General features: G+C 36.1%; 1 protein-coding gene across 1 annotated transcript in view; it reads left to right on the top strand.

The window, feature by feature from the left end:
* RAP1GDS1 (Rap1 GTPase-GDP dissociation stimulator 1) overlaps positions 1-27049 on the top strand; it is a 306019-nt gene that overhangs the window by 17146 nt on the left and 261824 nt on the right. Inside the window, exon 2 of the mRNA XM_036852830.1 lies at positions 16165-16236. The gene's annotated coding sequence lies outside the window, so the exon portion shown is untranslated. The remainder of the gene's footprint in view (positions 1-16164; positions 16237-27049) is intronic.

The following is a 27049-nucleotide window of genomic DNA, read 5'->3' on the forward strand; positions in this document are numbered from 1 at the left end:
GGGGGAGGTAAAGTGTCTCAAAAATCATGGCTGATGGGGAAGAGAAGAAAAGATGAGAATAGAGAAAATGAAAATATTCTAAAGACTTCATCTTACCTTGGAGAGTGACTAAGAGGGAAATAGGATGTCTTAATAAGAAAAAATTATCTTATATTCAAGAAATAGTAAAGAAATATGTGTCTGATTTGGAGCACAGGAAAGGAAAGATAGCCAATAGTAAAATGAAACTCTTATGGTAAGTCTTCCACATTAACACCGGCAAACAAAATGGAATCATTAATCACTAGATCAAACATAAATGAGGAAAAGAAAAATAAAGAACAGTGTAATATAAATAATAAAAATTAAGTTAAATTTAAAAGATAAAATCAAGCATATGAATCACTGCACTAAGTGTAAAGCATTAAATTCTCCCATTAAAGACGGAGATTGTCGGATGAGTTCTTTTTAAATCTCAAAAAGATGGCGTTTACGAAAATCACTAAAACATGTTGAGAATAAAGGAATAGGACAAATATACCAGGCAAATTCAAACAATATTGAAGAAAAGTAACAGAGTATGGAGAATTTAAGGTTAAAATCCCACACAAAACTAAAGGATACCAGGTAGTGATAAAAACCAAGTTTATTTATGCTGTACACCTTAAACTTATACAGTGCTGTATGTCAATTATTTCTCAAAGTGATAAAAACCAAGTTTATGAAGATTATACAATAATAAAAGTGTATGTATCAGACATAACAGCTGTTACACAAAGCAAAAGTTATTAGAAATGCAAGGAGAACTTGATCAAAATGCAATTATAGTGGATAATTTAATGCAGCTCTTTCAGAATTGGATAGATCATACAGATGAAAAATAAGCCATAAATTATAAAGTCATTAGACTTGATATACAGAATCTTCCATTTGACTACAAAGAAACCTTAACAAATTTTAAAATATAAAATTATCACAAAATACCAAGTATTTTATGTAGACACTCCCTCCCTAAAGGAGGAGCATAATTCCTTAAATACTGAGCTGCACGAATTGGCTTCCTCTCAAAGAGGAAGAAGTGTTGAAACAAGGAAAACTGAGTAATGGTCCAGTAGAAAAACCTGACAAGTACTACCATAGCCAGGTGATCAAAATTAACACCAAAAGTCATAAGCTGTGTTGATAGTGTATACGTTTGATGTGATGTGATGAAAATAGTGCTTTATCCCTATTGTCTTCCTCTGGAAAACTCATAACCACAGTCTAATCATGAGAAAAACATTAGATAAATGCCAGTTGAAGGGAATTCTACAAGATACCTAACCATTACTCCTCAAAACTGTCATTGTTATGAAGAACAAGGAGTCTGAGAAACTGTCACAGCCAAAAGGAGCCTAAGGAGACTTAACAACTAAATGCAATGTATTCAGTAGTATCCTAGATGGGATCCTGGAATAGAAAAGGGATACTAAGTAAAAACTAAAGAAAATCAGGTAAAGTATGGATTAACACATGGTAATGTATCAATATTGACTCATTAATTATATCAAATATGTCATGCTAATGTAAGATGTTAATAAGGGAAACTGGTTGCAGGGTATAGATGGGGTATTTCTGTACTTTGCAGTTTTTCTGGAAATCTAAAACTGTTCTAAGATAAAGAGGTTATTAAAAAAACTGGAATGAATACTGGATAAAAATCACAGATGTCTTATGTAACCTAAAAAAAGTTAATTCCAATATTATTTAAAATATTCTAAATCATAAAGATAGAATCCTCTCATTTTACTTCATGAAACCAGTATGACTTTAATACCAAAAGATGATCAAGATTCTCCCAAAAAAGAATAGTACAGTTGATCTCTATAATAAATATATATGTAAAAATTCTAAAATTCTAATGAAGTAATAGCAATTTTTTTTTTTTTTTGGCCACGCCAGGCAGCATGCAGCATCTTAGTTCCCCAACCAGGGATTGAACCCGTGCCCAGTGCATTGGGAGAGGAGTCTTAACCACTGGACCACCAAGGAAGTCCCTAACAATGCTTTTAAAGGATAATATATTAAGACAAAAAAATGTAAATTCTATGACTGCAAGGGTGATTTCATTTCAAAAACATAATGCTCTACGTTGACAAATTATCATAGAAAGCAATATATATTCATATCAACAGATGCAGAACAAACATTTGATAAAATTAAAGAGCAATTTCTAACAAAAATTCTATATTTAATGGAAATTGAAGGATACTATTTGAATATAATCAAAAATACTTACAAAATTTAGGGACAGAAGAAATACTCCCCTAAACAGCAAAAGACTAGAACTACTTCAATTGAAATAAAAAATGGATGCTTCTATAATAATTATTAATAATTATCATTTAATAATAATTAAATATATTAATTATATTGTATACAGTATATATTGTATATATTGGATACAGTAAAACAAATAGTATCAAATTGAAAAACAAGTCATAAAAATATCTCTTTTTGCCTATAATGTAATGGGATATCAAAATATCACAGGAAAATGTGTTAAATTACCTTATAATTAATAAGAGAAATAAGCGAAGTGACCAGGTTCAAGTTAAATACATAAAAACTAATAGTTTTTATCTATCCTAACAAGTTTCTATCTACCCTAAAAAGTAAATTGGTGAAAAATTCCATTAACAAAAATGGAATATATACATAGAATATGTAAAAATTCTATTTGTCATAGAATATGACAAAAATCATGGAATATATACATAGAATTATGCAATAGGAAAGACTTAAAACCTAAATAAAGAAGATATGAGCAAATGGAAAGACACCAAAGTTACATGGGAAGCCAATATCATAAAATATAAATTCTCTTAAAATTAGTATATCTTATACAATTCCAGTTAGAATTTCAGTTGATATTTTTATATAATAAATGTGGGTGAATAGACAATTAGGAAAAAGAAGAATGGTGAGGAATAACTCCCATTATCAAATATCTGAAGATATAGGGGCTATAAGCAACTACAATCAAATCGATGTGGTATTGGCCTAGAAGTAGACAGATCAGGAGAACTAAATAAATAATCCAGAAATGTTTCCAGTGTGTGTAAACATTTAATCTAAGACAAATATAATACTTTAAGTGAGAAAAGGTTTAACTGTTTAATAAATTCTACTGGCACAACTGACTACCCAATTTATAAGAAAATAGAATTTCCTCCTATATCTCACATTTAGAAATATAATTTCCAGATGTTTCAAGATATAAACATAAAAAAATGAAACAATAAATTTCATGTGTAAAAATGTAGACAATTATATATATGGGCAAGGAGAGTTTTAACTCCTTTCTTAACTCTGGAGACAGAATCTTTAACAGAAAAGATAGTCACTACATTACAATATCAAAATTTAAAACTTTTATGTAACATAAGATGTCATAAATAAATTCAGTAGATAAGCAACAACTCTTGGAAAACTGTTTGCAGTAAAGAACATAGAAAGAGTCTTAACATCTCTGCTATTCAATATAGCATAAAGTCTTAAAAAATGATCAGGAAGGGAAAGAAAACCCAGTAGAAAAATGGGAAAAAAACGTAAAAAGCAAATTCACAGAGGAACCAATTCAAATAACCAAAACAAATATTCAAGCCCACTAGTAGGGAGGAAATGGATATCACAGTCCCACTGAAATATCACTTTTTTACCCATCAGGATGGCAAAGATTTAAAGGACCATTTTCTGGGAGGATATGAGAAAATGTAATTTCATAATGGATGGTGGAAATGTAAATTATCAATTACCTGTGAATACCCCATAGATATCTTGTAAAAATAAATACCCCATCATAAAATGATATACAGTCATCCCTTGGTATCACAGGAGATTGGTTCCAGGACCCCCACTGATATCAAAATCCAAGATGCCCAAGTCCCTTATGTAAAATGGCATAGTATTTACATATAACCTATGCACATCCTCCTGTATACTTTAAATCATCTCTAGATTACTTATAATACCTAATACAATGTAAGTGCTATTTAAATAGTTGTAAATGCAGTGTAAAAGCTGTGTAAATATAAATAGTTGCCAGGGAGCAGCAAATTCAAGCTTTTTTGGAACGTTCTGGAATTTTTTCCAACTATTTTTGGTCTGAAGTTAGTTGAGTTCAAGTTTGTGAAACCCACAGATATGGAGGACCGGCAGTACATGGATATTTACTTACATCCATATATTTAAACACGAATTTGTTTCTTCATTGTGCAAAATGTCAAAAAAATAGAAAAAAATGAAGTACCTAATAATAAGGGGAATGACTGAGTAAATCATGTCACCATGGAATACTATGAAGACATTTTAAAGACTGAAGTAAAGTCATTTCATTTACTTGGCATGATTTCCATGAGGTTACTGAGAAGAGCAAGATTCAGAAAATATATATCATACATTTTTCTAAAACCCAGGAATTACCCCCCAAATTCTATTAATGTTAAATGTACATGTGAGTATATACTATGTATATGATTATATAAGCATGGAGAATATACAGAAGGTGTGCTAGATCACCTAAATCTAGGTGTGCTAGATTACCTAAAATGAGAAAATATGGTGGGAGAGGGGAAGAGTGAGGAAGGAATAAATAATGATCACATTTATTAATTGTTTATAAAATGGGGAAGATGTTTCAGAATTATTTAATAAAATTTAATATGTAAAACATTGGTTAAAAGAGACGAAACAAGGAAAGGAAGCAAGCAGAGCTGTGAAATGTTTGTATTGTTTTAATTCCATGAATAAGGTAAAGCAAAAACATGGTGAGATGTAAATCAGAGTTTGCAGTAAAGGTTGCAACATGCACCCATGCACCGCTTGGGCTCCTTTGGAAAATATGCCTCACCCCACTTGCTTCAAACAATACCGTGATGAGAGAAATCCAATGCCAAATGAGGTAAACAGTAATTAGAGGCAGAGACACATGTGGTCTAGTGAGGTCAATTATGGGGGAAGATAGGGAGATGTGGTTGAGAGAGGTTTTCCCACAAGATGTAGAGTCATGAAGGGAATAAGTTACACTAAAATGGATTAAATGAAGTTTGCACTTAAGAGTTTTTCAGGAAGGGACAGATAAAATGTTTCTATTCTTAACTTTGACCAAAATCAGTGCACATAATAAATCATCTGCCTAGAAGCAGTAGCAACTGCTCATTCTTCTGATGCCCTGTGGAAATTGGGTTTGAGATCGAGGCACACGCAGCAATCCGACCCTTAGATTGCTCTCCCGGTCCCTATCCTGGGCTACTCTGGGTAGGGTCCTCCTAGAGTGGATAGTTCCAGGTAACAGTTTACTGTTAATATGCTGTTAATGGTGTGAAAATAAGGAAAACAATACCAAATGCAGTACTTTTGTTTTAAAAAGTATGAATGAAATGCTAAGGCATTTTACTTTTTCTTTTTAGAGGATAAAAAAAATGAAGACCAAATAAGTCTTTTTTAATATGGTGTGTGCTTTTAAAAGATTGGAAATCAATAAATTTGACACTTCTCATCATTTAAATTCAGTATTTTAAAAACGGAAAGTATAGTACTGAGATACAAATCTCATGTGGCTCAACTTATAAATTGTTGATAAAAAATTTAAGAACATATTTACATGGCATTTTAAAAAACCTATTGTCTTGCATAATGGTCTCAAAGGAGCTTATTAAAGTTTTAGAAGATTCTCAATCGTTAGAATTCTGTCTCAGCATTGTACAGTGTTTTACTAAATATATGTAGCTATATTCTGTTATATATGCAGACCATGTTAAATTGATTAGCAATTCTCATTAAGTTTTCTGACTACAGTCTAAGTACTTTAAAAACAATTACCTTGAATTAATAATTCAATAATAATATTCAGCCTTAAAAACGAAGGAAATACTGTCACATGCTACAACATGGATGAACCTTGAGGGCATTATGCTAAGTGAAATAAGTCAGTCACAGAAAAGACAAATACTGTATGATAACTACTTAAATGAGGTATCCAAAGTAGTCAGATTCATAGAAACAGAAAGAAGAATGATGGTTGCCAGGGGCTGGGGGAGGGGGGAATGGGGAGTTGTTTAATGGCTATAGAGTTTCAGCTCAGCAAGATAAAAAGTTCTGGAAATCCATAGCACAACAGCATGAATATACTTAACACTACTGAACTGCACACTTAAAAGCAGTTAAGATGGTATATTTTGTGTTATATGTTTTTTACCACAATTAAAATTAAACATAAAATAACTACCTTAAGTTACATAAGTGCTTATGAAATTTCAAATGTGTTTAATGAAATATACTTTCTTTTCATGGTTGCCAAATAAAGGCTTTGTTGACAATGTGTCTTCACCTGGATAAAGGAAAATTCTACTGAAGCCCAGTGTATAATGTAACAAGGATTTATTAATTGCCCACTATGAACAAAACATTGGCAAGTATGTAAACATTTTTGTAGATATATAGATATCTATAGATATAGATATAGTTGTTTCAGACACAAGTCTGAAAAACATGATAGCAATTCAAGATAGAAAAAAATGTCAAGAAAATAACCGAAGTCACGAGATGGTACATGATTAATAGATAAGAGAAGGTCACTAGATAAAAAAACAAATCCTTAGCTTAATTGAACAGGCATAATAACTAACACAAGTGATGTGCATGTGTCTCACATATATAGGTAAGTAAAGAAGTTTTTGCTAGCACATTTGTGGTTGAAAGGAATTGATATTCATTACATGACTATTTCTGTGCAACCATTGTATAAGGTACCTGAATTTACTTTTCTTTCCATCTACCCCCACCTTTTTTTTCTAGCCATATGAAAATTAAGTCTCCAAAAGTAATCAGATAATTCCAAATTCACACAAACCCAAACCTGCATAACTGTGACTCCGAAGCTTTCTGTCAATTAATTTCAGCTCCCAGTACCCTACAATAGAATTTTAAAAATTTTGTCTTCCTTCTCCGTCGCATGTCCGCATCTATTCTAATACGACTCATGACTCTTCTTTTTCCCCTCTTGTCAAAACACATACACACGCACAACTCTGCTTCCTCCAGTTCTGAGTACAGGGCAATGTAGCAATGTAGCAGGGGAAAGGCAAGGAAGGAGAGAAGAATCTTCAAGCCCCAGTCTTCAAGATCTTTCACCACCAACCACCAAGAATGTTATTATCTAGTGGTCTTCAGTCTCCCCACTAATACACATACTGCACAGAGAATGTTATACTAGATGTAGTAAACAAGTCTTACGAAATGCTTGGAATGACCACACCAATTCCTAAGGACTGGCTAGAATATTTTCCTGTATGTGGAACACTCTCTTCCAGAAACATATGTCCTAACTGTATTTTCATTTGTACTCATATTTCTTATCTGTAATATTTAAGGTTGGAAAAATAGATTTCTAGACTCATTTTTAGTCTGTAATGTGTAAGATTCTGGGGGCTGAAAAATAAATTTTAAAAAATACTTTTTTCAGTAAAGGGCACTAGATGGCACAATTTCACCAATTTATGCTAATAAATTCATTTGTCTTATTAATTCACAAATAAAATAATTTAGCTTTATGAAGAGTTATACCTAAATAATTTAACAGGAAATCTATATAATTATAAAGAGGAAAGTTCTTGAGAATATAATGTTTCCAATATACTGTGTTTTATGTCCTTGTTTATAAGCATGGTAACCAGAATTCCAGCACTGGATGAATAATTTAAGTAACCGAAAGAAAATAGCAGTCTGTCTATAGTGAAATACATGAAGACCGTATAGATGTTAAATATTTATTTCTGGCAAATGTACATTTTTATAATATTACTAACATATAACAAAACTGTGCAATACAATAAAGTGGACTGGTGATTCCATTGACCATGAATGCTTAAAATCAGGTACTATACAGACTGAGTTTAAAAGTCTGAATTTTTCTTACTTCAATGTTTGCCTTAAGCTAATTATACCCAATTAGGACCTTCATTTCTTCATGCTTAAAAATGAAAAAATTGATCTAGAAACAATAGAAAATGATTAAGGTCTACCAGATTTAGTAGCCAGTTGACCTTTTATTTGCTAAAAGTACCATATTTATAGCAAAACCCCCAAATCTATCCAGTGTTTTCCCAATCACTTTATTTCCTGGAACTATTTATCATTCAGAAAGTTTATCAGCTCTTGAGCTACATCCTGACATACAAGACAGCACATCAGCCAAACAAGCAGAATGTACAGCTCACCTGGAACATCTCTGAACCCTGGCTCAGGCTCTTGGAGAAGTCTTGCCTAATTGTATAGTGAATACTCCTGCCAGATGGTGCAGTTAACTGTGGTATAGCTTCACTTAAGAGATTCTAATATGGAAATAACCCTACTTAGATACTCCTGCCTAATCAAAAGTTCTCCTCTTTAGAGGAAAATCATAGTCTTGAGCAAAGGGAACAGCTTCTGGAGGGTCACATGTGAAGAGAGTAGAAAAAATGACATCTATCTTGTTAGCTAGACTGTCCCAAGGTACACTAGATATTAACAGAGTGACATGCTGTACAGCCAGCTTGCTCTTACATTCCAACAGACTAGGCAGAGCAGGGTGGCAGATGGGCTGAGTGAGGGAACAAGAAATTAGACAGTTCCTAGAAAGGTACTCAAAGTAATACTGGAGGTCCTGGAAAGTTGATGCTGAGTAGACAGTGGCTTCTTATAGAAAGTTGTTCCCAGCCACCTAAGGTGTCTCACCTATAACAGCTGAACCAATATCAGTCTACATCTGCCAAATTCTACATATTTTACATAAAGACCTGTAAGAAACTCCAAAGCTGTAACCATAATGCTGCTGCCATCCGTGAGTTTAACAAGTAATCAGCTGTCTCTTTTTACAGATAGTTTACCATGATAGAATAGGAAAAACAGACTCTCTTCTATTGCACTCAAACACTAGGCTTCACTTCAAAAAGTCTCTTTTTTCCCCTCGCCTAAAATGTTTAACTGATATGCTAACCAACATGTATCATACCATTATGATCAATAAGGAAGAAAATAGAGTACTAACAAGATAATAGTATTCTTTGTAAGAAAAAAATATATATATATATATATTATAGACAGAATATATGAACCCATTTGGCACCTCTCAAGGGAAGCATTATTATGTGAGTACATAATGTATGTTGTGGTTTATCCCCCAACACATCCGCTCCATCCCAGAAAACTATTTGAGCACATTATGGTAATTCATTCCCTGGGCAATGATTAGTTCGGGAAAGGGCATGCAACTCAACTGTGACTGTTGTAGGCATGATTCTAAAATGGCCTCTCAAAGATGTCCCACCCTAATCCCTAAAACCTATGAATATGATGAGATATCAGTCTCCTGATTATGTTCTGTGATTTGGCACAGTTGGTCTCAAGAAAGGGAAATTATCTGTGTGGCCTAATCTAATCACACCAGCCCTAAAAAAAGCAGAGAGGTTTCTTCAGCTGATGGTGGAAAGAGCTTCAAAGCAGAAGGATTCAAGGGAACCACTTGATGAGGAATGTGGGCAGCCCCAAGGAGCTGAGATCAACCCCCAGCTGATGGCCAACAAGGAAACAGGGACCTCAGACTTACAGCCACAGAGAAATGGATTTTGTGAATAATCTGAGTGAACTTGGAAGTGGATTCTTCCTCAGACCCTTCGGCGAGAAGCCCAGTCCAGCCTACACCTTGACGTTAGCCTGTGAAGCCCTAATCAGAGAACCCAGTAGAGCCTGCCCAGACTTCTGTCCTACCGAACTGTGAGATAATACGTGAGTGTTGTAATAAGCTACTGAGTTTGTAATGGTTTGTTATGACAGCAATAGAAAACTAATACAGTGGACAAAGAGTTGTAAAATATAGTCTGCTAATGTCTCTGAGGAAATTTTACTTCTCCAAAAGAGCCGCTGGACAAAATGGTATCTCCTCTTTCTTTTAATGTTGCTATGTCTGGACCTAATGCCTAGAGCTGACATGTGGGTGTAAAGGATTAGGTTGATGGACTTCCTAAAACTAAATCACCCTTAAAATTACAGAGTAAGTTTACTTGATAATGTATAGGACATAAGCGTATTGAAAAATGGAGCAAAACTAGGTCCTCTTGCTACTGAAGAAACTAGCCCTGGAGCCCACTCTACCTCCAGAATGACTGATATTTGAGATAACAAATGTATGTATTGTTTAAACCAGTTTGAATCAAGGATTCTTTTACAAACAAAGTACTTTGATTTATTGATATAAAACTAGTAGAGTTACAGCTAGAAACATAGCATTAGATAAAGAACACTAGACACTGCAGTGAGAGATATCATATATCCAGCTGCAGTTATATAATTTTTTCTTTCACATTTAAGAATTTTCTCCCCTTTTTCATCCACAAATCTAGTGAAATGTAAAAATTTCAGAAAATTATACGGAATATACCTCTGTGATGACATGAAAGATTTCTACCTAATACCAGTATCTATGGTTGAGGAATTTAAAGTTTGGTCGACAAAAGTGTTGCTTTATTTTCATAGTACGAAATACCAAAGCATGACCAATACTCAGTAATTTGTAACTAGTTAGTTATATAAGTTTAAATAATGAGAGATCAGGGTTGAGGAGAGATTCAAAAGTCAGCATATAAGAGGTAATTAAAACCATGTTAATTGTCACCCAATATGAGAGGGCAAAGAGAGAAGAGCAGTGCCTGAAGACAGAAAGAACCCTCAGAAACAACCAAGATTAAAGATCTGTGGGCAAAAGAGGAGGAGCCTGTGAAGGAAAGTAATAAAATTGGTTAGGCGTATTTGATTAGAGTCAGAATAAATAATGTCAGGGAAGCCAAGAGCATAGAGGATAGTTTTGAGAAGTGCTTGCCCAGCAATCAGAAGTAGAGAAGAGATTCAATAAGATAAATATTGAAAAGGATTCACTGAATTTGGCAATTTTAATGCATTCTTTTCTTTCAGTAAAGATAATTTCCGTTGTCGGGGGAAGGAGGTGGGGGATAAGCAGAAGCCAGATTGTTGTGGGTTGAACAGTGGGAGGGACACTTCATCTTCTGAGACAGGAAGGAAGGAAATAAGCATGAATGCAGATGTTTACCACAATGGAAATATGCAAATGTGGGCACATGGAAATAATACAACAGCAGGGTACCTAAGCTCAAGTGAAATAATTGCAAGGAGGAACAATACTTAAGAGATTTCTTAAAACACCATCTCACACCATCAGAATAGCTATTGATGTCCAGGATATAGCACCAACCTCAAATGCAGCTCTAAGTAAAGCATTAATTTACTTTCTACAGTTGTCAGTACAGAGTGCTACAGTTGGGTGGTCACACAAGAATGTGGATATTGAATAAAAAAGATTGCCCTCAAAGAGTTACACTATATACTTAACATATAATCGATTTATAGGCAAAGTCACCTAAAAGGCAGAATTCCTGCCAAGTCAAGTCTGCAAGATTTGAAGTACTTTATTGAATATATTAACATAGCTAGTGAAAGAATGTATTAACAAAAAAGGGAAGTGGGTGTGGCTTGGCTGTGGAAGTAGAGTAACTGTGCAAACCCAGGCAAACCCACCCAAATCCAGCGATGAGTGTGTTTGTCCTGCTGGGAAAACCAACAGAGAAAATGTATGCACAGAAATTATTATAATTCGACTTGTAGATAGAGTACCATGGGAATTAAGAGGAAAAGGAGATGACTTCTAATTGATCAATGACATATGAGCCTTGATGCAGGGAGAAAAAAAAAAGTTGTCAGGTTTATGGAAGAATTTGCTGCTATTCTATAAATGTTTCATTTCTGTCTAGGTTTTGTTTTCCCAACCAGGTTACCAAACTCTTGTCAAGACTCACAGTAAGATTGTGATGAAAAAGAAACTCTCAACATCACTTGCTCCAGGGCAGGATTACAACTAAACTCCAACAAATTCACCAGCTTATAAGCAGAATATGCTCTTTCCCAGGACCTCATAGGAATTTCTGTCAACTTGGTCCTTCACATGGAATAGTATCAAATCTCTTACTTCTGATTTTCACAGCAGGCTTACAAGTAGGAATAACTGATGTCATTGTTACTATTGAAGGGTAAGATCTGGAGGCAATGGAAAGAAGTAGCAAGTGATTTGGCCAAGGTTATACTACCTATGAGAATCAAAGAACCAGGACCAAAGTAGAGAAGGGGCACATCCATGGTTTGTGCTCAGAGAGAAAAGGAAGATGTTGTAGGTGAAGGAAAATCTCTTCCTCTACCCATCTTAGTGTTACCAGTAGGGGTCCTGCAAATTAGACTGGCCAAAGACAGATTAACAAGAGAAAAACAAGCAGGTTATTAACATGTGCATTGCACATAGCCACACGGGAGCACTCAGTGATAAGTTACACAAATGGATGGTTAGAACTTGAGTTTAAAGACCAACAAAGGAAAAGGGGTTTGGGGGCTTTTGGGCAGGGGAGGCAAGTTATATAAAAGTGACCAGGATTGCCATCAACAGAGGAATGGATAAAGAAGATGTGGCACATATATACAATGGAATATTACTCAGCCATAAAAAGAAATGAAACTGAGTTCTTTGTAGTGAGGTGGATGGACCTAGAGTCTGTCATACAGAGTGAAGTCAGAAAGAGAAAAACAAATACTGTATGCTAACACATATATATGGAATCTAAAAAAGAATGGTTCTGATGAACCTAGGGGCTGGACAGGAATAAAGACGCAGATGTAGAGAATGGACTTAAGGACACAGGGAGGGGTAAGGGTAAGCTGGGACGAAGTGAGAGAGTAGCATTGACATATATACAGTACCAAATGTAAAATAGCTAGTGGGAAGCAGCCGCATAGCAGAGGGAGATCAGCTCGGTGCTTTGTGACCACCTAGAGGGGTGGGATAGGGAGGGTGGGAGGGAGGGAGATGCAAGAGGGAGGGGATATGTGGATATATATATATGTATAACTGATTCACTTTGTTATACAGCAGCAACTAACACAACAATGTAAAGCAATTATACTCCAATAAAGATGTTAAAAAAAAAAAAAAAGTGACCAGGGAAAAGTATGGTAACAGGGTTGTTTGGTAAGGTTTGTTATGCAAATTTGAGTTGGTGCTTTCTTCATCGCTAAGAGTGTTAAGAGTCCTCCTCTTCTGGTAGGAGAGGGGGAGACATTTCTACAAAGGAAAATTTCCTTTATAAATGTAATTTCCTTTACAAAAAGAAAACTTGTGTCCTGTTTATAGGGCTTTTCCTGCATCTTTTGGTTCTCAGTGGCCTTTAGCTCAAAATAATCCATATGCCAAAGAGGCATATTTTGGGGTGGTATATTCTGATGCCCCTCAGTATCTACAAGGGGCTAGACATTCTACTGTTTTTTTGCAGTAGTGGGAACCAGAATCCATCTCAAGTTGCCAGAATCTAGTTCTGCGAATAGTGTTGGATGGTCTTTACTCCTTCCCGCCATGAGATGAGCAGCAAGGAGCATACGCCTACGTGGCTTCTTCAGGTCGTACCCAGCGTGCTAGGCAAGGCATGGTGCCAGAAAACAACAAAGGATTGACACAAACAAGAAGACTTCGAGACATTTAGGGATAGTTATTACTCATATTTTTTTTCATTATTATGGTAAAATACGTAAAATATTTACCACTGTAACCATTTTTAAGTGTATAGTTAAGTGGTATGAAGTATATTGATAACGTTGTGCAACTATCACCACCATCTCCATACTCTTACCATCTTGTAAATGAAACTGTGTATCCATTAAACAATAACGCCTCATTCACCTCTTCCCCCCCAGCCCCTGGTAACCACCATGCTACTTTCTGTCTCTGTGATTTTGACTACTCTAAGTACCTCATATAAATGGAATCATAGGTATTGTCTTTTTGTGACTGGCTTATTTTACTTAGAATAATGTCTTGAATGTTCATCCATGTTGTAGCATATATCAGAATTTTCTTTTTAAGTCTGAATAATACTTTATTGTATGTGTATACCACATTTTGCTTATCCCTTTATCAGTTTGTGAACACTTGGGCTGCTGCCATGTTTTAGCTGTTGTGAGTACTGCTGCTCTGAACATGGGAATACAAATATCTCTTCAAAATTCTGCTTTCAATTCTTTTGGGTATATACCTAGAAGTGGAATTGCTAGATCACATAGTAATTCTATTTTTAATTATTTGAGGAACCATCATACTGTTTCCATAGTGGCTACAGGATTTTACCTTCCCACCAATAGTGCGGAAGGATTCCAGTATCTCCACATATTAATAGCTATCATAATATGAGATGGCCTCTCATTGTACTTTTTATTTGCATTTCCCTAATGATTGGTGATACTGAGCATCTTTTCATATGCTTGTTGGACATTTGTATATCTTCCTTGGAGAAATGTCTATTCAAATCCTTTGCTCATATTTTAATTGCATTTCTTATTTTTCTATTATTGAGTTTTAGGAGTCCTCTGTATGTTCTAGATATTAGTCCCTTATCAGATATATGATTTCCAAACATTTTCTCTCATCCTCTGGGTTACCTTTTTTACTATGTTGATATTGTCTTTTCATGCACACAGTTTTTTAATTTTCATGAAGTTCAGTTTGTCTATTTTTGTTTTGTTTTGTTTTCTGTGCCTTTGCTGTCATAGCCAAGATATCATTGCCAAATCCAATGTTATGAAGGTTTTGCCCTATGTTTTCTTCCAAGAGTTTTTTAGTTTTAGGTCTTACATTTAGATCTTTGATCCATTTTCAGTTAACTTTTGTGTATGATGTTAGGTAGGGGTTCAACTTCATTCTTTTGTATTTGAATATCCAGTTTTACGAGCATGGTTTTTTGGAAAGACTGTCCTTCCCCACTGAATGGTCTCAGCACCCTGGTCAAAAATCAGTTGGCCATATATGAGAGAATTTATTTCTGGGCTCTCTATTATGTTCTGCTGATCATAGGTCTGTCTTTATGCCAGTACCACACTGTTTTGATTACTGTTTCTTTATAGTAAGTTTTGAAATTAGGAAATGTAGGTCCTCCAGCTTTGCTCTCCTTTTTCAAAATTCTTTTGGTTATTTAGGATCCTTTGAGATTCTATTTGAATTTTAGCATAGATTTTTCTATTTCTACAAAAAAACATTGCTGGGATTTTGATAGGGATGCATTGAATCTGTAGATTGCTTTTGGTAGTATTGACATCTTAATGGTATACGTCTTCCAATCCATGAACATGGAATATGTTTCCATTTATTTTTGTCTTCTTTAATTTCTTTCAATATTTTATAGTTTTCATTATACAAATCTTTCACCTTCTTGGTTAAGTTAATTCCTAAGTATTTTATTCTTTTTAATGCTGTTGTAAATGGAATTGTTTTCATAGTTTTCAGATTGCTCACTGTTAGTGTATAGAAATGCAACTTATTTTTGCGTGTTAACATTGTACCCTGCTACTTTGCTGAATTCATTTATTAGTTCTAACAGGGTTTTTTTTTGTGGAATCTTTAGAGTTTCTGTATATAAGATTATATCATCTGAGAACAGAAATAGTTTTACTTCTTCCTTTCCAATTTGGATGTCTTTTGTTTCTTTTTCTTACCTAAGTGCTCTGGCTAGAATTTTAAGTACAGTTATTCATAGCTTTAAAGAAATTTTGTAACTTCATAAATTCTCCATTGCTTGTTGTTGATGAAAAATTAATCAGTAGATCTGAGAAAGAAATGGAAATTTTTATTCGAGCCAAGTTTGAGGATTATAACCCTGGAAGAGCATCTCAGAAAGCTCTGAGAACTGTTCTACCCGTTAGAAGTCAAGGCACAGTTATATAAGTTTTTTGAGACAGAGGGCTGTGCATTATATGACGTATTACTGACAGTTTATGCAATCCAGGTGTAAGCGTCATCTTGGCCCCTTACAGGATCAAGAAGGAATATTATCTTTTAAGGAGTTGTCTTGTTGATGCTAGGAGAATGTTGCTCTTTTCGGTTGAGCAGGTATTTCTGCCGATGGGGGAGGTTTGGTTGATGCATAATATAGATACACAATGCACAGTAATGGGGAGAGGAGGCCAAAGAGCAGAGAAAATTTTTACGTTTAAATTTTTCTTGTCTTGTCATAAAATATGAATTTTATTTTACATTGTTATTGCTTACACTGTTGTTTTGTTTTTCAGTCTTTGAAGTTAATCAAGCGGTCTTAAGAGTTGGAGGCAGTGCTGGATGAAAAAAAGGCACATGTATTTCAGGTATTGATTATAGCCATCCATCAAAAAACCCTCACATGTTCTCAGGAAAGCTCAAGTAAGCATAGATTTTTCTGCGTTGATATTTTGACCACACCCATTAGGTCACTTCATAATTCAATATAAAGGAGCATCATTTTTTTTTAATTTTTATTTTATATTGGAGTATAGTTGATTAGCAATGTTGTGTTAGTTTCAGGTGTGCAGCAAAGTAATTCAGTTATACATATACATGTATCTATACTTTCTCAAATTCTTTTCCCATTTAGGTTATTGCAGAATATTGAGTAGAGTTCCCTGTGCTACGCATTAGGTCTTTATTGGTTATCTATTTTAAATATAGTAGTGTGTATATGTCAATCCCGAACTCCCGATTTATTCCTCCCCCCCGACCTTCCCCCTTTGATAACCATAACCTTGTTCACTGAGTGCGCAGTCTGTGATTTGGCACTATCTAATCCTTAGAAGAATCATGTACAGTTTTTATTTACAGAAGAGAAAACTAAAGTTCAAAAAGATTTGTGATAAATGTGTGACTTATAAGTTACAGGGCTAAGATAAAAGCCCAGTTCTGATCCCAGGATCCTTTTAACAATACTACAGTGCTTTCATATTACTTTCATACTAGCAAGTGTTTGTTTGAGAACAACAGAAAAAAAGGAAATGACTAAGTCAAAATGATTTGTAAAGTGATTTTAAAATGCTATTTGCACATCTTTCAAATTTGAGTTTGAGTTGTAAGAATTTTTGGCCCATGGAAAGAAATTGTTCAGCAATCACTGCAATAGTATCTAATACTATTAGATACTGCTAATAGTTATGTCTAGCTATTATTGCTGCAGAAAACCCAGTAGCTTTGCCATTTAAAAGGGAAGATATTCTTTTGAGTGAATTCCCAAACAAGATAGAGGTATCAAACTCACACTACTACATAGATACAAAAACTAAAGAATAAAAAAAATTAAAATAAGACGTGTTTTGGTGATGGCATTGTGGATGATTTCACTTTCTTTTAACAACAACAACAAAAAGTCCTTTGTTGCTATCATCTTTGCTTATTTTGCAATAAATAAACATCAGGAAGAAAAATATTATAAGGGAGTTTGCTTATGAATTGCTCTTCTAACGTTACTTAAAAAATTATTTTCCTGAGCCTTGGGACTGCTTGAATTCTGGATAAACTTACTCAGTTTCTTAGAATTAATTTTTTGGACTCCTTTTCCAGCACAAATCCTTTGGTCTATGCTAAGACAGTAAATTCCGTCTCCCAGGCAACTTTGTGTAAATCAAAGCTGAAGATCAGACCAAAGTTAATGCATTACATTAAAGTAAAATAGGATTGCTTTGCATTTCAATTGGTGTTACTCGATTTTGTGTGATTAAATGTCCCTATTACCATCGTTGGTTAATTCTAGGTAATTTGAATCTCTTGTACATTTAAGGTCTGAAGCATTTTATAAAAGAAAAATGAAATTCTAAAATTTAAACAGTAGTTAAACAAAAGAATTAATCAAGTGATAAATTTCTATCTTCATTATTAATAAAAGACATTGAAATCCAAACATCAATGAGGTAACATTACTCACCTATAAAATAAGCAGATTTAGAAACTAATAACCAGCACCAGTAAGGGTGCAGAGAACTGTTTCCTGTATTGGCTGCATATTCAGATCCTCATTATCTCCTACCTGGACAATCTCAGAAACTCCCTTCTAACTAGTCAGCCTGATCCCAGTCTTACAGTTCTTAAATCTAGTCTTCACACTGCAGCCTGAAAACTCTATCTAAAATATAATTCGAACCATAATACTGCTTGTGTTTCTCAGCCTCTTAGTTTCCAAGGAAGAATAGTCCGTTAATGATGTATCTGTAAAGAAATAGCTAAATGTATGGTTACAGTTCAATTCTGCCACGGTTAGTACTAAATCCAAGAGTTGTTCCTCTGACAGCCACAGGAAGCCAAATTGAATTACAGTGTTGTTTAGGAAGCATGAGATTAGAATAGGGACGTCAATTATATTGGTTAAGGAAATCAGGTTAAAGAAGCTTGGAGCTGTCACCTCAGCCATTTTCATCAGTCTGAACATTCTCTGCCTTGACAGTGCTTGGATGGATGTTAGCAACTTGGTATTTGGGGGTTTCATATTCTCTAACCCAAACAGAATTTACCTTTTTGTTTATGTAAGGGAGGCAAAACTTTTCCTCTGTCCTCTTAGGGTCTCTGACTGAACCTGAGAATTAAATTGATATAGACAGATTAACAGGAGAAAAGCATACAAATTTTATTTCCACATGTACACGGATGTCTTCGCAGGAAAATGAAGACCCAAAAAGTGATTAGACCTGTGTGCTTATATACTAGATTGAACAAACTGTAGTAATTATGGAAAAGTACCTAAAATACATGGGGAGACTAAAGGAAGATAAGGGTTATTTTAACAAGGTTTGTTTGTGCAGTTTCTTCACAACCTTGACTCCCTGTCTCTGGTGATAAGAATGTTCTTTTCCTCCAGGTGCAGGAGGACATCTTTTGTAAGGGAGTTTTCTCTCCTGTTTTCAGGAAGAAAAGGGGAGGTCAGCGTGCCTTTCCTTCATCTGTTGTTTTTCTAGTGTCTGTAGCTCAAAACAGTTAATATGCCAAATTAGTATTTTTGGGGGTGGTGTGTTTTGAACCCCTACATTTACATCATTTTTCTAAATGAGATATACCACTACTTAGGGTTTTATTTATTTAACTTTAATCACATTCCAGACTTGCCTCTCAAGATTGCACCTAGGTTGTTTTGATTAGAGTTTGAGGCATTCCCAAAGTCTTTAATCCTGTGGTTCTACACAAGTCTCCAAGTTTACTCCTACAAAGTCACTAATTTAAGCAAATATTTGAGACCCACTCTATGCAAAGCACTATTTGATGTTCTGGAGGTAACCTATGACCTAGACAGACCTGTTCCTATTTTTTATAAAAGCCATAAGAGTAGCTTTCCCAGAGGGCAATCTTATTTTTTGTATTATTATGTTCTTGGGTGGCCTTTCACTGTTGATACTCTTTCCAAAAATAAATCATTGGGAAGTTTGTTAAAAACTTTAAGCCATCATTTTGTATCATAAGTAACCACCTTCCAGTTGTCTATCACATGTTGGCTTTTCTTAAGATGTAGCACTGAGGATAATCCTGTTTTCCATTCTCCTTAAATTTAACAGTAGATATTTTTAGATAACATGTAGAATAACAGGCTTTGCATTTAATTAATGTTAAAGGGTTTGAATTAGGGGTGTAGAGTTTGAAAATTATCATTAAATTGTTTGGTACATTCAGATGCTTCTCTCATTCTTCATTCACCTGACAGTGTTGAACTTTTATTTGAACCCTGTGTTTTGAGCAGCAGTGGTTGAGAAATCTGTGTACCCTTTCATGTTCTGGGAAATGGCTAACTACAAAGCACAACTCTGGCCTCACATGTTCCGAGATGTCTCTGTCATTCCCCATAACCCCCACATGGCAGATGGCACCCTTGTTTATCTGCCGCTATAAAACCCCAGGCCTCTCCCTTTTCTTTGAGACATTCCTCATTAAATAGTCTCTTTACTGCAGTCAGGCAAATAAAATCATTTCCTTAATTGTCTAGTGCATTTTGTCTTTCACACACCAAATCAGGATGCTCAATGCTGCCTTAACACAAAGTTGGTTGGGTTTTTATGAGAATTAAATGAGTTAATATTTGTGTAGCACTTTGAATGGTATCAGACATCTAGTATGTGTTCAACAGTATATTGTCTGTAATACCTATATTATCTACAATAATAACCATTATTATTTCATTGTTGTTAACTCCTAATCAACATTAGAGAAAAAATATTATTCAAATTGTTAAAGAAAATATTATTCATGACCCTTGTTGAAGGTGGTAAGTAAGGCAGATGTTATTCAAGGGGGACCATCGCAATGGATGTAGGGACAAACTGCAGTGAGATCTTGCAGTGGGAGAGAGAGATTGGACTCAACTCCCAGTACAGCAGAGGCAAGTGGGAAGTTTTAGCCACAGAGCAGAGCTGGGAGTGGGGAGTGGTCATTACTAAAAGGAAATATCAGGGGTAAGGGGGGGAGTCTGGCGAAACTGACCTAACAGGATTCTTGCTGAAGGCAGGCCAGGGTGATCAGACACCACCTGGGGGATGGTGGCAGATAAGGAACCAAATTACATATTGAGGGTTAAAGTGGCTTATCAGGATTCTTGATAAAACTGGAAAATGCTGAAAGGAACACCTAGTCAGGCCTAGTTGAGAAAGAGTTCTACGGAAACTGAGTAGAGTTTGGTCAAGGAGAGAATCTTTGTCATCAGGCAAGGAAGTTTGGAAAAATATACTCATCTATATATTTTATTTTCAGTGCTGCAATCTGACCAAAGTTGGCCAGAAGAGGAGGAGCAGGAAAAGGTCAAAGGGGAGGTGTGGGAATGGCAAGGTTGAGAGAAGGAGAAATATATGGTCCATCCCTCAGAATTGATATTCTCCTAGATTCCCAATGGTACTTCTAGACAATAGAGTGAACACCTTCCCTTCCAATCTCATCATGTGAAATGTAAATCCTCAGTCAAACTCCCCTTCCCCAGTTCACAGCACCACAGCTCTCCTCTAGCAGAGACCTCTTCCTTCCCCTTGGATACCTTCAGGCTACAACAGTACCTTCTTCCAGTATCCTCTATACCCTAAGGTAATTTAACAGCTCCAGTTCCCTTAGTCTTTTCTTTCCCCCCTTGATTCTGTAGACCTCCATCTCCATTCCATCAGCCAGGCAGAGCCTTTACTTTGATTTCATCATAATGAGCAGCGCTCTGATTCTTTAAATCAGAAATCCCTCCTTTTCAACAGAATTTCTTTTTTACATGCCACATTTTCCCTTTTACCTTACAGAGGCTAACTTGCTTTTTACCTTCATTATGAATTTCAGTTAGCTAAGTCATTCGCTTTTTCTCAGGTTAAAAGTTACTTTCTTACCTCCCAAGATTCTCTTCAGAATCTAGCGCATCGAAGATGTGTTCAGCTTCAGAGAAAAGAAACCCTAACTAAAAGTGACTTAAATCAGAATTCTCTGAGAGCTGCAAATGGTTAAAAGTAAGCTGAGATAGTGATCCTTTAGTCTTTAGAGTGAGCATTTAAGGTATGAGAGATTGTCTCCAGTCCTAAGCAGCTTTGTCTATCTACCTACACGTGGAATATGAATATTATCATTTCCCTGTGTGCTAAGATACGGAAAAGGATGCAAAGCACTAGCTTAAAGGAGTAGAAGTTTACTCTCTCACTGACACAAGTCCTGGGATAGGCAGTTCCACGCTAATGTTATGGCTCAACAATGCCACGGGACCCCCAGACTCTTTGTACCTTTTTAATCTGTCATCCTTGTCATGCTCTCATTTGTCCTCTTACTTGTTGCCTCGTGGTACCAAATGACATCAGTGCCTCCATTCCTCCAAAACCAAAAACCAAGCAAAAAGAAGAGAGGGAAAATAGTGGTGCTAAATCACATCTGCTTATACCTCATGGGCCAGAACCATGTCGCATAGCACTTCAGTTTCCAAGAAAGGCTGGGAAATTGGGTTTTTAGGTTACAGCTGCTGTAATAGAGTCAGTTAAGAAAAAGTCAGGGAAGTGGGTGGCATGCGTATTACGTAAGCCAATCTATCATATCTGAAACACCAGGATTCCAAGATGATAATATTTAATACAACCATTTCTAGCAGAAGTTCAATACCCTAGACTTTCCTAACCTGCAGTGGACCTGCGTTATCTCACCAAACCCTGAATCTTCCTCAGTGTCTGCTTCTCATCTCTTACTAAACAGCAGGATGGTGATGGAGGAAAATGAGGCCAGCCCAGTTACTAGTTCTCATTCTCCAGTTGAAATCTCATCCTTGTGGCAGCTCAGCTTTTCTAACATAGTCCTCCTTGTGGTAATTATGGGTCTTTCTTCAAAATACCCATCCCTTTTCTTCATAGGGACAAAAATAATACCCAAACTGTCTTGTGTCATATCTCATGTCACATAGAAGGTCAAAATCCCCTTTATGTTGTTAATACGAATAACAGAAGCAGAAAGGGGAGTGGGACCAGGTCAGGAACCCAGTCAAGCAGCAGAAGCATCAAGACTGAAGAGAGAGCTATTGTGAAAACTTAGGATGAAAGAGACTGATGAGGATTGCAGCTGTTACCACATTGGCAACAATGTCTTCCGAAGAGGCAGGGCAAGAAATTAGGAGGGCTTGCACTACACCCAGACAGAGCTATGAGGACTGCACTGTGCTCTCACCTGCTTTTTTTTTTTTTGCACCTCTCGGCATGTGGGAACTGGCGTGTGGTGTTTTAGTTCCCCGACCAGGGATCGAACTCATGCCCCATGCAATAGAAGCTCAGAGTCTTAAACACTGAACTGCCAGGGAAGTCCATAACCTGGTCTCTTTTGAAGGCTTCTAGTCCTGCCCTGAAGAATGTGCCACAGGTGTCCTTAAAGTCACAGTGCTCTGAACCCATCACATGACAGATTACTCCAACTAATTACCTCCACAGTAGTTTCTCCTAGGTTTCTTTTTCTTTCCTTGGCATTTCACTTTGTTTTAGTCCTACATTTCTAACTACTCACAGAACAACCCCACTCAGATGCTTATGATCTTCACTGGAATTTTAGACTGACATCTGGAACAAAATGGAAATTACTGGTAAGGAGATTGACTCAGTAATCAAAAATTTCCAAGCAAAGAAGAGTCCAGGATCAGATGGCTGCACTGGTGAATTCTCAGATCTCCTTTTCTTCATGTAGTGAGGTTGTCTATGGCAGGGGGTACGGGTAAGAGGAATGGTCTTGTCTGCCCTGCCATCCAAAGGATTAAATTCCAATTTGTAGGGCAGAAGCTGCGAAAAGCTTCTTGCACAGACTACTAGGAGGAAGAAAGTTGCAGGGTACCTTGAGCTAAAACTAGTACTGAATCTTGACACCTTGGTTCAGAAGAGTAAGGGAGCTGAAAAAATTTTCCATTTCAAAGCTGCCAATAGTTTTGTTTGTTTCACAAAAGCATGGAACCACATTTGGGATGAACAGCCTCTTTGTTCTGATTAAACCTCTTGAATTTTTTGTTATGTAAATATACAGCAAAGACTACAATTTTTAAAAGAAGGGTTTGTTTAATTATATAAAAGATTGTTCACTGGGTAGACAAGAGTTGAATTTCAACAGATTTGGTTCCCTTGAGTGAATGTCTCCCTTGGGATTAAGACTCCTTTATACGTGAAAAAAGTTGCTTCTCTTGGGACATGTCAGTTGAGGACATTGCTGGTAGAAGATAAGGACCTGGAGGTCAGAGGTTGAAGGAACTGTTTATATAAGACATATTCTAGGCCGTGGGCATGAACAGTGCTGCTTTCAGCTCCAGATGGTGAAGTGTGATACAGAGCTGAGGACACAGCCTACTCTGCCCAGAAATTTTCCTTGACTAACAAACACCCTGAGGAGCGTCAGCTTTCAGAGCCTGAGACCTGGAAACACCACTCAGTGTCTCCTAGTCTCTCTCTGTCTGCCTCTCTCTCATATCTCACTACATCTGTAACTCTCCTGTCTCTCTGTGGTTTCATTATCTCCACAGGACGAGCAATAAGACCACTGGCATCTATTTTCACAAACTTCTAACTCTAGTATTCAAAAGTAAGGCCTTCCTTGCTATCTCCATCTAGAACAATCCTGGTGAAATACTGTGGCTTGGATCAGATGACTTACCTCACCAGAGGAAGAAGTATTCTGACTGACCTGGTCTGAGCCACATGCCCAGGAAAATGAGCTTTGCCACTAGAAGGTATGATGGGAGTTGGCCTGTAATCTGACTGGTGTACTTGGCAACTGAAAACAATAGCTAGCACTTGCATTATCTGGAAAGATGAGTAAGATTTATTTCCCAACTCTGAGCATCTATCCACTGCTTCAGAGCCCTATCTGTGCTGCCTTATACTCTCAGGCAAGCCCTTAAGGAAAGAGAGAACAGACATGTTGTTCAGATGCTTTAAGAAGGGCATCCAGATATTTGTGAAAGAAGGAATGAATGAAAAACCTGAATCCATTATTTCCTGGGCCTTGCCCATCATTCATTTTATTCATCCTGCTCCTTTTCTTCATGTAATGAGGTTGTCTGTGGCAGGGGGTACAGGTAAGAGGAATGGTCTTGTCTGCCCTGAGCCTTGACTGGATAATAGGGGGAGAGGTTTGAGGAATACAATTCATCTTCAACAACATAAACTTGAACAACATTTAATCCCCATAAGTCTGTGAAGTAGGAATTCAAGATCTAGGATTTTTAAATGTTTAAATCAATCAGCATGAGTGTGATCAAGTTAAACTGCCTATAGAATCAGAATAGACTTTTAATATTTACCATTTTTGTTGAAAAAAATCAAGAAATTTAATTTCTTAAAAGAGGGAAAAACAGTGTGACTCTACTGTAACAGTAATATAATTGCAACCATTAAAAGAATTGTTCACCACAGATTCCTAATTATCATTCAGAACAATAACAAGTATGCATTATTGTTAAGTAAATGTCACATTTACTTTGCAAATTCTTTTTCTTTCCATTTTTAGTGAGGTGTAACTGCCATATAACATTGTATTAATTTAAGGTGCACAACATAATGATTTGGTACATGTATATATAGTGAAATGATCACCACAGTAGTTTAGTTAACATCCATCACCTCACATAGTTACAATTTTTTTTTCTTGTGATAAGAACTTTTAAGATCCACTCTCTTAGCAACTTTCAAATAAGCAACACAGTAGTGTTAACTGCAGTCACCATGCTGCACATTACTTCCCCAGAATTTATTTATCTTAAAACTGGAAGTCTGTATGTTTTGGCTACCTTCACCCACTTCCTCCAACCATCAAGGTGTCCTCATCTGGTTTTGGTATCAGGGTAATGTTGGCCTTGGAAAATGAGTTTGGAATTGTTCTCTCCTCTTTTATTTGTTGGAAGAGTTTGACAAGGATTGATACTAATTCTTTAAATGTTTGGTAGAATTCACCAGTGCAGCCATCTGGTCCTGGACTCTTCTATGCTTGGAAATTTTTGATTACTGAGTCAATCTCCTTACCAGTAATTGGTCCATTCTGACTTTCTGTTTCTTCATTATTCAGTCTTTTTTTTTTTTCTTTTTTAAACATCTTTATTGGAGTATAATTGCTTTACAATGGTGTGTTAGTTTCTGCTTTATAACAAAGTGAATCAGCTATACGTATACATATATCCCTATATCCCCTCCCTATTGAGTCTCCCTCCCACCCTCCCTATCCCATACCTCTAGGTGGTCACAAAGCACCAAGCTGATCTCCCTGTGCTACGTGGCTGGTTCCCACTATCTGTTTTACATTTCGTAGCATATATAAGTCCATGCCACTCTCTCACTTCATCCCAGCTTACCCTTCCCCCTCCCCATGTCCTCAAGTCCCTTCTCTACATCTGCATCTTTATTCCTGTCCTGCCCCTAGGTTCTTCAGAATGTTTTTTTTGTTTTTTTGTTTTTTTTAGATTCCATATATATGTGTTAGCACATGGTATTTGTTTTTCTCTTTCTGACTTACTTCACTCTGTATGACAGACTCTAGGTCCATCCACCTCACTACAAATAACTCAATTTCGTTTCTTTTTATGGCTGAGTAATATTCCATTGTATATATGTGCCACATCTTCTTTATCCATTCATCTGTCGATGGACACTTAGGTTGCTTCCATGTCCTGGCTATTGTAAATAGAGCTGCAATGAACATTGTGGTATATGACTCTTTTTGAATTATGGTTTTCTCAGGGTATATGCTCAGTAGTGGGATTGGTGGGTCGTATGGTAGTTCTGTTTTTAGTTTTTTAAGGAAGCTCCATACTGTTCTCCATAGTGGCTGTATCAATTTACATTCCCACCAACAGTGCAAGAGGGTTCCCTTTTCTCCACACCCTCTCCAGCATTTATTGTTTGTAGATTTTTTGATGATGGCCATTCCGACTGGTGTGAGGTGATACCTCATTGTAGTTTTGATTTGCATTTCTCTAATGATTAATGATGTTGAGCATTCTTTCATGTGTTTGTTGGCTATCTGTATATCTTCTTTGGAGAAATGTCTGTTTAGGTCTTCTGCCCATTTTTGGATTGGGTTGTTTGTTTTCTTGATATCGAGCTGCATGAGCTGCTTGTAAATTTTGGAAATTAATCCTTTCTCAGTGGCTTCATTTGCAAATATTTTCTCCCATTCTGAGGCTTGTCTTTTCATCTTGTTTATGGTTTCCTTTCCTGTGCAAAAGATTTTAAGTTTCGTTAGGTCCCATTTGTTTATTTTTGTTTTTATTTCCATTTCTCTAGGAGGTGGGTCAAAAAAGGATGTCACTGTGATTTATATCATAGAGTGTTCTGCCTATGTTTTCCTCTAAGAGCTTTATAGTGTCTGGCCTTACATTTAGGTCTTTAATCCATTTTGAGTTTATTTTTGTGTATGGTGTTAGGGAGTGCTCTAATTTCATTCTTTTACATGTAGCTATCCAGTTTTCCCAGCACCACTCATTGAAGAGAATGTCTTTTCTCCATTGTATATTCTTGCCTCCTTTATCAAAAATAAGTTGACCATATGTGCTTGGGTTTACCTCTGGGCTTTCTGTCCTGTTCCATTGATCTATATTTCTCTTTCTGTGCCAGTACCATACTGTCTTGATTAGTGTGGATCTGTAGTATAGTCTGATGTCAGGGAACCTGATTCCTCCAGCTCTGTTTTTCTTTCTCAATATTGCTTACGCTA

This window comes from Balaenoptera musculus, chromosome 5 (assembly GCF_009873245.2).
Source record: "Balaenoptera musculus isolate JJ_BM4_2016_0621 chromosome 5, mBalMus1.pri.v3, whole genome shotgun sequence".
Classification (NCBI taxonomy): domain Eukaryota; kingdom Metazoa; phylum Chordata; class Mammalia; order Artiodactyla; family Balaenopteridae; genus Balaenoptera; species Balaenoptera musculus.